At 34.0% G+C, this 13,264-nt stretch overlaps 1 protein-coding gene across 10 annotated transcripts in view; it reads right to left on the bottom strand.

Moving 5' to 3' along the window:
• LOC149426506 (NAD kinase-like) overlaps positions 1 to 13,264 on the bottom strand; it is a 94,941-nt gene that overhangs the window by 24,450 nt on the left and 57,227 nt on the right. The window contains exon 1 of one of the 10 annotated variants that reach the window (XM_089631316.1): positions 10,505 to 10,651. The exons of the other annotated variants lie outside the window; for them this stretch is intronic. The gene's annotated coding sequence lies outside the window, so the exon portion shown is untranslated. Of the gene's footprint in view, positions 1 to 10,504; positions 10,652 to 13,264 lie in introns of those variants that run through there. 10 annotated transcript variants of the gene reach the window in all.

Raw genomic sequence — 13,264 nt, 5'->3', positions numbered from 1 at the left:
ATATTGTTCATATTGCCAGAGCCAGCATACGAATACTGTAGTAATAATGTTGTAGAAAATAAAAAAATTATACCGTAATACGGGGCAACTTTAATCATCGCGGATATCTGCATAATTCTCACCACCACTCAGAAATTATTCACTTCTTTTCAACGTGGGGTGTATAATGCCGCTTCGAAAATAAAAGTAAAGTTAGTGGGTTTCTAGTTATATTCAAACATATTGATGGTTGAATTGTGAAGCTGTATTATAGATAATATTTTCGGAGAAAATTTAAATAATGTTATAAATTCCCCAATGATTATAACAGTTTCGTGTCATTTATATTGTAAATTGTATTCAATGTCTATCGATATAATAATACACAATATAACTATTTGAACATTCGAATTAATATTTTAAAATTTGGAAATTGAGAAAGTCACCCCACTTTGCGGCACCTATTAGAATATAATCGCATACTATGCGGGTTTTTCCACTTTTCCTACTGATGGGCGTCTGTAAAGGGCTTTGCTTTTACTTCGATTGAATGTTGAACAGAAATAGCAAACAACCATATTTTAAATACATGGCACAGGCACTACAAATACTAATAAATATATCTGTTTAAAGATTTTCAATTAAATTCTTAAAGCCAGCACAACACCTATTCTAAATTTACCGTGAAATTTTGTGGTACATTTTAATTAAGATAGTCGCGATAAGGTAGAAATTGCTTCGTCACACCGATCAACTATCTAATTAATTACTTGCACAATAATTTCAATAAACGCATTATCAACATAATTTTTTTTTTTAAATTATTTGTTTTGGTTAGAATTTGAAGGACTATATTTATCGTAATATTATACTTTCCAATTGAATAAACGAAGCGAGGGTACCTACGAAATACTTTCCAATAGAACAAATGAAGTGAGGGTACCTACGAAATACTTTCCAATAGAACAAACGAAGTGAGGGTACCTACGAAATACTTTCCAATAGAACAAACGAAGTGAGGGTACCTACCACAGACATAGGATTTAATAGACGAGAAGATAATGGCGAGGGGTAAAATCAACTGTTCAAGAACGAAGGGAGTGAAGCTGACTGTGATTCGTCAATAAATCAATCTGACAGTAAATAGGCATCTCGCATTATAATATCACCATTTACTTCTTAAAAGTAAAATCTGCTTTTGAATGAATAGAAATTTTTACATGGGAGCGCAAATTACTCGCCACGTTATGAACAAATTTGCGAAGTCCAAATTCGGCAAAAAAAATCGGTTCTATTTTGAGAGTCGAATATTTCGTTTAAGTATTTAGTTAAGACACTTTTAGAAATGTTCATAATTTACTTCCCAGCAACCAACCAGCTTTGTGTTTCGCGTCCAGACGTTTCTCGATGTGATAGTAACAACTGATTCATATTATACGATGTGAATATGCTTAAAATAAAGTAAAATAATGCTTATATATGGAATGTAATACGACAATTGGGTTTATTCTCTTTTTCACACCTATTTTTACAAGTTTTCATAGTACAAGTCAACATTTTGCCGTGTTATTTCGTAAAATGAACCGATGATGCCTCGACCATAGTTCGCACAAGAATGATGACGTCACGTTTTCAAATTTCACTTGAGGCCATACGCGAGCACAGCCGGCTCCAATGGAACCGGTATGGGGAGTGGGGATAATACGCTTTTAATCACTTAGGGCAGGTCTACTAATATTCATATGTCTATGGTACCTACGAAATACTTTCCAATAGAACAAATAAAGTGAGGGTACCTACGAAATCCGACTGTCAACGAGTATTTTTTAAATTGAAACGAAACACTTTGCTTGAAATTTCTTTAGCAGTGTTTGGTGACCAAATCTGAATAGCCAGGTACTTCCCCTAACTTCCTCTTCCCCACCTCATTCCCATAGTCTCACTGGCTTCCGACGGTTGGAAGCAGCGGTATTCACATTGAAAAAAATCATATTTACAAAACTGATTGATCAGAATTAGGCCAAGATGCTCTCCATTCGCAGTATTTTATTATCGAAAATAATTTTAAAAATCACGTTACTCATCATTTTGAAGTTGCAATCAACTATAATGAGCGAAAATGTTAATTTTAACAACAAAACGAAGCAATAACATCATCGCTGAAAATAACAGTATTGTGCTAAATGATCATTGCCAAAACGTGTTTCCACAATAATTTATACCTAACGCAATTTTAATGAAGGCGTCTAAGCAAAAACAACAAATCCATTAATAATTTAAGATTATCGCAATGTAAAACAACTCAATGTGGTAAAGTAAGAAGTTGTTAGAGAATATGTACATATTGTACATAATGTACATCCTACCTCCTATATCTATCCCCAATTGGGGCACCTATAATACGGGGGCCTAACTAAAAAAAACTGGCGTTTTGAGTTAAGCTTGGTTTCGGTAATGCCATAATCATATTTATTAGTGACACGAAGCTCTATCTCGTACATATAGCCGTATAAGAGATACAATTGGGCATACAGGTGGGCATATGAGCGTTTATTTCAAAATTATGTTTTTGTAGATAGGCCCCTGTGATCCTAAACCCCCGTATATGGTGCGGGTGAAGGGAGTGGAATATGAATTATTACATTCACAAGAACACGGAAAAAGCACAGCATGCGAAAAAAATTCTATGCATTCGATTTTTATTTTTCGGAAAGTCATAACACCAAAAATAATTATACGGTAACCTTTAAAACGTATCAGCTTAATTAGGCGAGCGGACAAATGCTTCGAATTTCTACCCAGACTTTGCGAGTTCAATCCAATACTAGCTAAGTCCTCCATCATTGCACGACCAACATTTTCAGCGTGAGTTATTTTTTCAAGTCCTGTGTATTATTTTGGCAACTAGCCGGGGACCCCTCCGAGGTTAGGGCCCTCTGGAAGATTTGACTTATTAGTTTCCGAGTCCTGTATCCTCAGTGTGTACCACTTTCACAGCATCCCCAAAGTTGACATATTATGCCCTAAAAAACTTATTTTCTATCGGGCATCCTGTGTGAAGTTAATGTACAAGATAATGTCTATACAAGTATACCTAGACTTTATTATTATTGTATTATTTATGTACATAAAGTGCACGACAAAAAACATATTGACGTGATTTTTCATTTAATTTATTGATACATTAGAATATTTTTTTATAAAATATGATTTGGTAATGTGAGGCTCACTGAGTGCTTTACCCGTGATGATATTTATGTTTATTTTACATTATATTTAAGTTTAGTTTATGTTATATTTCAAGTAACCTTTTAATTTATGTAAGTATCATAATAATAGTTTGTAGTTGTACAATGCCGTTTTCTTGACAAAATCATCTCAAGGGATCTTTAAATATTAGTAAAATACTGCAATTGCTAGGGCCCTGGGCGGCCCTGGGCGGCCCTGGGCGGCCCTGGGCGGCCCGGGCCGGATCCAATGATTTATACCTCCAGAACCGTTTTTTAGAATTCAGATTTTAGGTTCATTAGGCCATGGGAAAGACGGAAATGATAGACCGAAAGACAGAAATGCTGACCGTTAGATCCGCCCCTGCTAGTAGAGCATTAAGAATGAAAAACGTCTCAACTGCCATACAAAATACCATCACACAAAATAAATCCCACATTGAAAAAAGTAGGCTTTTTGAGACTGGTAACTGGTGACTTCACATGTCACGTCCATAGATTTGGTGTGATTTTGGGGGACCTGGAAAATTAAAACTTAAAATTGTCTTTAACTATTAAAACTAAATCAATAAAAATAATCTGTTATTTTTTTTTTTTTTTAAAAAGAAAGACAAACATTCCCGGGTTACGAATAACCCAACAATGTTTGAAAATCTCCTACTACCACCACAGAAAGCCGAAAATGTTGCTTGTGTTGTGATGGAGGACTTAGCCAGCCGAGGAATCGAACACGCGACGCTCGGGTCAAATTAGTGTTATATAAGTTAGAAGGTCATTATTGATAAAAAAGGGACTGAAGTTGCTTATTATAAAGGCTTATGATTTTTTCAAGGTATTTGATTAGTCATGTCATAAAAAATTAAGTAGTTACAACTTCCCCCCCCCACCCAGTCTATCCCAACCTAGACAAATACATCTGAATAATAATTCACTTCTATCCAAGATCTTCTTTCTGTACTTACCCAAACTTGGAACAAGTCCCCCATTTGAAATATCTGTGGGTCTTGAATGATAATCATCTACGTTGGTTGGGATCAGTACAGTACTTAGCCAGCTTCATTCCCCGCAAAGGGTTAAGAATTGAACTACAACATATTCGGTAATTTTGATTGCAGATGACATCCCCTTCGTTTGATCCATAACTTACTTGCAGGTGTCCCTGTATATGGGTCATTCCGCCGTTTCGTTCAAATTTGCCTGTTTCCGCGGATTTTTTTTTTTTTGCCTTTTTACTATATATTTTTATAGAAATGGGTTCCCGTACCTATCAGATGTATAAAAGTGAAAAGGGCACCTTTGTGCGACACTTGGATTCGAAGAAAATTGATGGAAGGTAATGAAGGTGTGGATGGTAATGAAAAACTGTTGGATGGTAATTTCAAAATTTGGATGGTAATGAAGTTTGGTAATTAAATATTAATAGATGGTAGTGAACATGTTTAAGGTTCTTAAAATGTCTGTGAATAATGAAATTTGAATAGAAATTGAATAATAAAATAGATTTCAAATCATGCTAAGTATCATTTGACGTGGTGAGCGGATTAGGAAAAAGAAGAAAAACCTATTATAGTGAAAAACTAAATGCTTTATTCAGACTTTTGAACATTGGAGACAAGAAATACATTTTTTCATACGTAATCAGTTCTGCTTACTTATGCTTTTGCAATATCTGTATGAATTGTTAAAAAATAATGGAAAAAAATATCAAAATACAAATTAAGAAAAGGCAGCTGGAACATCAAACCCAACACAACTAAAATTTTCCTATTATACTTACCCAGAAATTATAAGGAATAGTCAAATTCTTTATAATTACGTTTTATAAGTAGGTTTGTACACAAGAAATACAAAATTTTCACATTCCTAAGCAAACATTGTAATATTTGAAAAATAGAAATAATAAAAATAATAATTAAAAATAAGAAAAAATCAGAAGTCAATTGAAATGCAGTTTCCGTGAACCTCCGTGTCTGTCAGATTATCTTTCAATTCTCTGATAGCGGAGTACTGCATTACGATGTTTCGTGTGTGTTTTAAGAAAACATCCATGGTGGCATCTAACTTTTCGATTATTTTACGAGGGTTGTCCTCGAGCTTCTTTTTAGTTGTTATGGTTTTCATTTTCTGGATTCCATCCTTTCCCCTGTAGGTTTGTTTTTCTATTGTCCACTCATAGTAGTTAATGTTTGTGCTGTTATTAAATTCTCCGTAATTCAATGTTTTATTTTTGCATGAACTACATGATCTTTCTAGACATTCTTTATTATTAGTATCGCAACACAGGCTTTTCAATACTTCTGTCGCTGATCCTTCTACAATTATCTTTGCTTTCTTCAGAGCTTTAATGAGAAGATCAACGTTACAGTGAAGTTTGCATTGGCAAGTGTCTCGTTCTTTTTTGGGGAAAACAGTCCAGTAGGGTCTATATTTACAAAAAGTCGAATAGCTGATTTTTTGTTGTTCTTTGCAGAATTTGTCGTGGAGGTTTTTGAAGTTATCTGTAATATATCTTTTCTGTTTTTTTAAACCTTTGCGTTTCACAAATTCTTTTTTTCCGGGAGCTACCCGGCTATTTACATCTTCTTCAAAAAAATCTTGTATCTTCCGTTTTATTTCATTTGTTTTGTTATTCTTGTTTTCAGCTAAAGTCTTTCTGATTTGAAAGGGAACTTTACTGAGTACTTTATATTTCTTTAGCTTGTTCTGGTCTCTCAGTATTTCATTCGCAAACTGTCTTTTCTCTGTTTTTTTTAAAGCCTTGTATTTTTCATTTAATCCTCGAGACAGCGATTCACTGAACAACAATTTCTTTTTTACATCTTCGACTTTATTCATTGGGATGTATTTAACTATGTCGTTTACTTTTTTCTCTACTGTATCTTCGATTGGTCTATTTACGTTTTGTAGCTGCAACGCCTTCAATTTCTTTTGTTCGTTTCTTTTCTCGTTCCTGAGTTTGCTTATCTGGTCCTGTAACGTCTTAATGATTTTCAATGATCTATACCTCAATTTTCTAACATTCGTTAGACCACGCACATTTTTTTTAATGATTTGTTGTTCATTCTCGACTGCGAGAGGGTCAGGATCTAGAGTATTTTGCACATTATTGGGTACTTCCTTGACATTTTCATGAATTGGAGGCATATTTTCTACTGTAATCGTTTCTATTTTACGCTGCTCCTCTTTTTTCTTCCAATAATTTACAGAGTTCTTTCGCCATCTTCGTCTTTGCTCTCTCTGGGCTCTTTCACTCATATCTTCAATGCTGCAAATCTTTTTTTGCGCTTTTCGCATTAAGTATCTTTTTTTTTCTTTCGCTTTCTGAAGACTGTACAGTTCCGGATTGTTTTTAATCTCAGCATATTTTTGTTGCTTACGCAGCCTGTCCTTGGATAACTTTTCTTCTTTTTTCAGTTTTTTATTTAACTTTGCCATTGTGGATTATGGTGTTTAGCCTGTAACAAATAATAAAGAAAAATTATCATAAGTATCGGATCAAGTGAGAAGTTGAATAACAAATATGGATAATTTCAATTTCGTTACTTTTACAGGAGAGCCCAAAAATTGTTACACTACTTTTATATCTTTGTTTAATATTTTTTTCCCTAAATGATTTAAAATCTAACAGTAATGATATGGTTTTTTAATCAAGAAATTTGCGTTGGACTCTTAATAATGCCCTTTATATAGATTTTTGTTCAAATCTGGATTTGTTTAGAAACTTGAAATTTTGTAAAAATTCATCTGTTTTAATAGACAACTGAAGTAATGAAGATAAGTAATGAAAATAATTGTGACTGTAGGGGAATAGTTAAACCATTTGTTTAATATATTATTCGTTTACATTTGAATAATTATAATTATAACATTGAATAAAAAAATCGATTTTCAAATAAAAATTCGCAGGGTAAATTTTAACAGATTGTTTTTCCATATCAGTAAATAGATAAAACGAAAATATGTATTTCACCAAAACTGAAATTGTCCGACGCTAGAACGCAAGAAACTGCTTTTATTGATAATATTAACTTTTATGAACCCCCAAACATGGTCCCAGATGCACGTAAAAATAACCCTTACAAATTTATCATTACCCTCCACACCTCTAAATTACCATCCGGCAAAAAATTTTACGATACGGAAGGTAATGAGACGGAGGGTAATGAGGTTTTGACAATCTTTCCTTAATAACTCGCTTAATAATGACATTACAAATCTTTATGTTTCAATAAAAAATAGTCCGACTAATTATAGTTTATAGGTTCATGATTCGAATTTTTAAAACATGTACTTACTTTAAAAAATGCTGGAAGGTAATGATGCCTGGTCGGTGACAAAGTCGTTTTCGAGCACGGAGATCGCAGATATTTCTTTATTCAGCGACGCACGTCCTCCCCCGTCCAGATATAGCGGTACACTGATTAGTAACGGAGGCGCGGGGTGGGGTACAGCTGACGAACAGTGACAAACACGGTCACAATTTTAATTACCGCTTTGGCGGAAGACGACAGCGATTTTTTCTGGACAAAAACAAAATCTCAATTCTTTCTATGATACAGTAACTTTAAAAATAAATTAAACACCAATAAATATGCAAAATTAGTTGTACATTCAGGTCGATTAATGAATGTAGTGATTTTACTAGTGTAAAATGTTCTTATTTATTGATCAATTTACCGGTCCCTCATTTACACGGGGAAGGTAATGAGATTTTAGCATGTTTTTTGTATACCATAAAGTTATTAAGTAACAAATGCCTAATCCGGTAAATACTACTTTTTCCTTTTTTAAATAACTACATTTTCCAATAAAACTTTCTTGAAAAACATTATTTTTCATATGACTTTTTTGCGAGAACATGCGATTTGAACGAAACGGCGGAATGACCCATATGTATAAGTAAGCCGCGGCGTTTGCAAATTGCAGACATTGAACAGAATTGAATAATAGTATCATCATTTCAGACAACTACGTACCTACCTAATTGCTTTTTGACGATATTTATCTAAAAGTATTTGTCAAGGTTAAAGATCATACAAATTGGATTTCTTTGCAAGTATTATTATTTGTCAATGGTACTCGAAAAACTGTTTCCTTGAGTAATTGTCTATAATTATGTACCTAATCGTATGAACCTACAACACACAATGCTTTTGCAGTTTTATCTTTATATTATTTTTTCAACTTATTTGATCACACAGTGGGCACCAATAATAATCATAATTATCATTTATAATTATAATGTATCTAATCATCTTGCGTTTATGAAAACGATGTGGAAATATAATTAACGATAATGAAATCACCACAGTAGGTAATTTATAAAACACAAGAATTTGTACATCTACATATGTGTAATTTACTTACGTAAATAAGTGATTGTAATAAAAAAAAATGATAAAGCAAAGTCACGGTTCGATGCCATCGTTTGCATTAAAAAAGTGAACTATTATTTTATTAGTATGCATAGTTTTTATATTGTGTTTATTTTGAACATAAGAAACTTTTTTGACATTATTATAAGTACTGATCTCAGAGAGATGTTGTATCTTATGTCTTTTTCGTTTTCATACAATAAGTGTGAGAAGGAAGAGGACAATTGGCGATGACCTACGAACGAGCTCTCTCTAGGACTATTTTATTAACTCCGGCAATAAATTATCGCTACTTCTATTTTCGTAATAATTTACTTGTTTTTGAAAAAATATGTGAGTAAATTGAACCGGATTACCACATAATGTGTTTATATATTTATACTAATAGTATATTTTCTACCATAGACCAATAGAAGTTCCAGACAAAAAAAAACTGGACAAATTACAAGGTGCCAGAAGTTATCGTTCGAGAATGATTAGATTTTCTGTTTTATAAGTCAAATTCGTCATTAAATAATAAAAAACCTATAATTTTGTTTAAGAAATAAGATAAAGCGCATATGTTATAAATTATACAGTAAACAATCATTGTTATAGTTAATCTAGTTGAATTCAAATGGATGATTGAACACGCGTTAATTTTTAGGAAATCAAAAGCAGCGGGCTGTGAAGCTTATATCCCATCTGCCTACCCCTTCCCGTACCAACTTCCTACGGTGTTTTGTGACCGCCATAATACTCTAGCAAACAGCGCATTCAATCATATTAGAAGGTAATATATTATTTCATGCAATTTTGAACAGAACTTAATTACCGTAAAATTAATTTTTCAGAATAATACGAGTAAAATTGAAACATCTTCTTGCGAAACATAAACATAATATTACGAATGTATAGCATAATATTTGGTTTCCATTTTTACTAAAAAGAGTACCTACCTATTCAAGAACGAATAATACAAAAATAAAGTTTGTAAAAACTTGATACCGAGTTCTAGCCAAGAAAACATTAAACGATTATATTTTATCATTATTGTTTTTGAAATTTGAATGCTATCATGCAATCAATGCAATTATATTGACTTGGATTTAGATATCGTGTATGATTTATATTAATTGTTTGACATCGTAATCATTGCAAAAACAAACAAACAAAAAATGTTTATAGAATAAATATTGTATATGGCAGAATAAAAAATTGGAAATATTAACAGAGCTATAAGCTGGACATAATACGACAAGAAACAATGACCTTTAGTATAGGTTTTAAACGACCTGACATTGGACATTGGATGATTGGATCCAGAGGCTGGGGTACCTATCACAAGTGCAAAAAAAGTCTGGGTTGGAGTGTGTTGGTTGTAAGGATTCATGAACTTGACAGAATTGGCCGGTGACTTACAATGAGAAGGCACCAAAATCGTACAAGTAGAATTATTTATAAACTGTTTATTAAAGTTGTACACTTTGCGAAATTGGAAATCACGCCGTAGGCATTGATGTATTTATCTCTATGTTTTAAATAAGGGCGGCAGAACGAACCGGTCGCGATTCTCGGACCAATTTCCATGGCAGAGAGAGACAATTAACATGTAGAGGTATGTAATAATATAATATTATTATCATTATCAGGTGGTTGATTATTATAGCTGTTACATATTTACGTATATTCAGAACAACTTTGAGACTTGCTACTATTATGAATGAAATTTCACGGGATAAAAACACATACGTTGTAATATGTACTTAAATCATGACTAATAATAATACATCAATTGATATTTCAAAGTTTATTCGTCGGGTTACGGCAGCGGAAAGAGATAAAAAAACACAGAAAATAACAAGACTATCTCCTACGTTTGCACATGTTGCACGCGTGTATATCTTATTACAATCACATAAAGTAGTAATAATGTAACCAAACCTTCTGTTTAATCCATTCTGTGCACTCACAAGTTACCACTCACCAGTCTCACCACCACTCACGAACACTGGGAAATAATCGAATAATAACTCAACACCGAACGCGATCGCAATCTGAATAAGTTTGGCGTTTAATAGCGCTGGCTGTCTACTGACTTCTGCCTGCTGACTGCTGACCGCTGCCTGCTGTTTGTACCGAAATACGAAATATACCGCGTGTTCAGCTCCGCTCACCTGGCCGACTCGAACCGAATGACAGTTCATGTAATCACGGATCAGGTACTTGCTAATCTACCTACCTAGCCACCTACTACTAACCTACTACCTACTTATACCTGCATATATATCAATGTATTGTAGATTATTGGTACTATTGATGCTTATATTGATAGATGGGCAAAACAGAATCTATGAATGTACTTTTGCAGCGTGGAATTATTAGAACTTTTAGATTATTATTAGATTATAACTAGTTTCACCACCCGGTTTCCCTCGAGATTCAGCATCACTATAAACATAGCTCATGATGGAAATTAGTTTGCGAACTGAAAATAGTAACGTTGTCTTAGAAATTCCCGAGATAAACAGTTCGAGAGTGAGTGAATCAAGGGTGTTCAACCCTTTGAGTTTGAGAGCTACTTTTTACGTTTTTACGAGAATCAACTTTTAACGAGAATCTTACAAGAATATTTGCTGTTTTCAATTCTTCAAAATTTCCACTAAACCGCTTCATTCTGATAAGTACGAATCTAGCGCAACCAATAACTGTTTCTCCTAAGACCAGAATATAATTTTTTAACAATACATATTATGGAATTATAGTGAATGATACATCTTTGATAAAATCACTCATAAACTTGCGGGAATAATGCAATCAATTTTAATGAACTTTCGGCCTTATCAGGCGTTTTAAAATAATATCCTTGCTTCAAATCTGCTTTCTCATGCATTTCTGTGAGGAAATAAGAATGAGCACCCCTATTAAATACATGTAAGAAGTCTAATATATATTATAAAAAGTAACCCGTGTTTCCCTACCCGCCTACTTTTCTTCACAACCAGCCTCTACCACCCACCGGTGGTTACGGTGGTAGATAGCCCTTGGTGTCACATCGAAAGTAAGAGTTTGGTGAGGGTTGGCTGAGCATGATGTGCTAAATGTGCTTTGTTATGGAAAGGCCGCGAATGCTTCAGATTATTTCAGAATGGGCCCGCCGACTGTGTCGGTGAGTCTGGAAGGTTCCAGAAAAGTTCATGAAGGTTCTCGAATGCTCTAGAAGGTACTGGAAGGAGAAAGTGCAAGAAGGTTCTACAAGGTTCCAAAATCAGTGGCGGAGTGTGTCGGTGAGTCTAGAAGGTTCAGTAAATTCGAGAATGCCCTTGAAAGTTCTGGAAGGAGCCACAGCAATGCGTGGCGGGGTACAGATATAATACAAAGAGAAACGATGTTAAAAGGAACCAGCATTCGGGAAAAGTAAAACCACCGATCAATAAGTAATACGTTGTTTTATTGATTATCTTCCTACTGGTCCTATAAAGCTCATTCCGCCTTTACAAGCGAACCCTGATGGATATGTGTCGGTGTTCTGTTGAATTTACAGTATTTTGCGGGCTCCACTTGCCCCATACAGATCAGCTTTCAAAATGCGTCGATGCCTGAATTCAGCTTCAAAAGTTTTTTAGCCTTTTATTTGCCGCAAAAAAGAAAAAATAAAAAAATCCAAAATGAACAGCAAAAAAACATTTTTTTTGGGTTCTGTGTTTATGTGATGTAGATTCAGTTGATGTATTGATGTAGACCAGCTTTCGGCTGGTACGACCACAGTTTCCGGACACAGTTTATGCAAATCCCACCGGCAAAACCATTGGAATCTATAATAAATATTGGTAATTATAATTACATATCACTAATTACATACGTAATTATCTACCATCTTCAATGACAGTCGAGAGTCATGATGACTGTGATGTATGCTAAATTACCTACGTATAAAATAACCCTTTGATGCGATATTTTGAAATGAGTCAGATAATTTCAGTGCATCCAATATAAGATTAATTGATAACCTATCATACAGAATTTCGCTGCATTTTGACAAAATTATAATCTTTCTCCTATCGTACTTTTTTCCCCGCGCTTAAAGCCAAATTTCGATATTTCTTGACGAATTTTTGTAAAATTGACGTTTAAAATAATAGTAAAATTACTGTCTGCGCAAGCCCGGTCAACGCGAAGGACTTGGAGCGTATCGTTGAAATAAGTTTATAAAAATGATATAATATATAGTATAGTAGTGATAAAGTCGCCCCAATTTACGGTAATAAAAATCGTATAATACGTGGCGCCCTCTTTTGTGTCGCCGTTTTCCTCACCACTCATGTGCTCACAACACGATACATAATGTTAAAAATTAAATGAACGGTTAAATGAGGTGTTGCTTCAATTTGCGCAATAACTAGGTATTATGGTAGGTAGATCATAACTTGACGAATAATAGGTAGCAGTTCCCTTTAGATAATATTATACATACATGTAGAGAGTGCTATATTTAGACGCGACAGTACCTGTAATTGAGGAATTAATGCAGTAGTCACCAATACAAAATTGTCACAAAAATAGAATAGCTTGCGGTCCAGTGCGGCGGAGACGTACTAATGATAAACAAACACGATGCAACTGGTACCTGTACTACAGATACCTTCAGGGAATAACACCTTAGCTAAAATCTACATGTTGACTATGGAGTGCCGCAAGATAGCA

The sequence above is a fragment of the Hesperophylax consimilis genome, chromosome 1 (genome assembly GCF_061612785.1).
Source record: "Hesperophylax consimilis isolate HC1 chromosome 1, BYU_Hcon_1.0, whole genome shotgun sequence".
Lineage (NCBI taxonomy): Eukaryota > Metazoa > Arthropoda > Insecta > Trichoptera > Limnephilidae > Hesperophylax > Hesperophylax consimilis.
The sequence above is the reverse complement of the archived record's forward strand: the minus strand, read 5'-3'. Positions and strand labels throughout refer to the sequence as shown.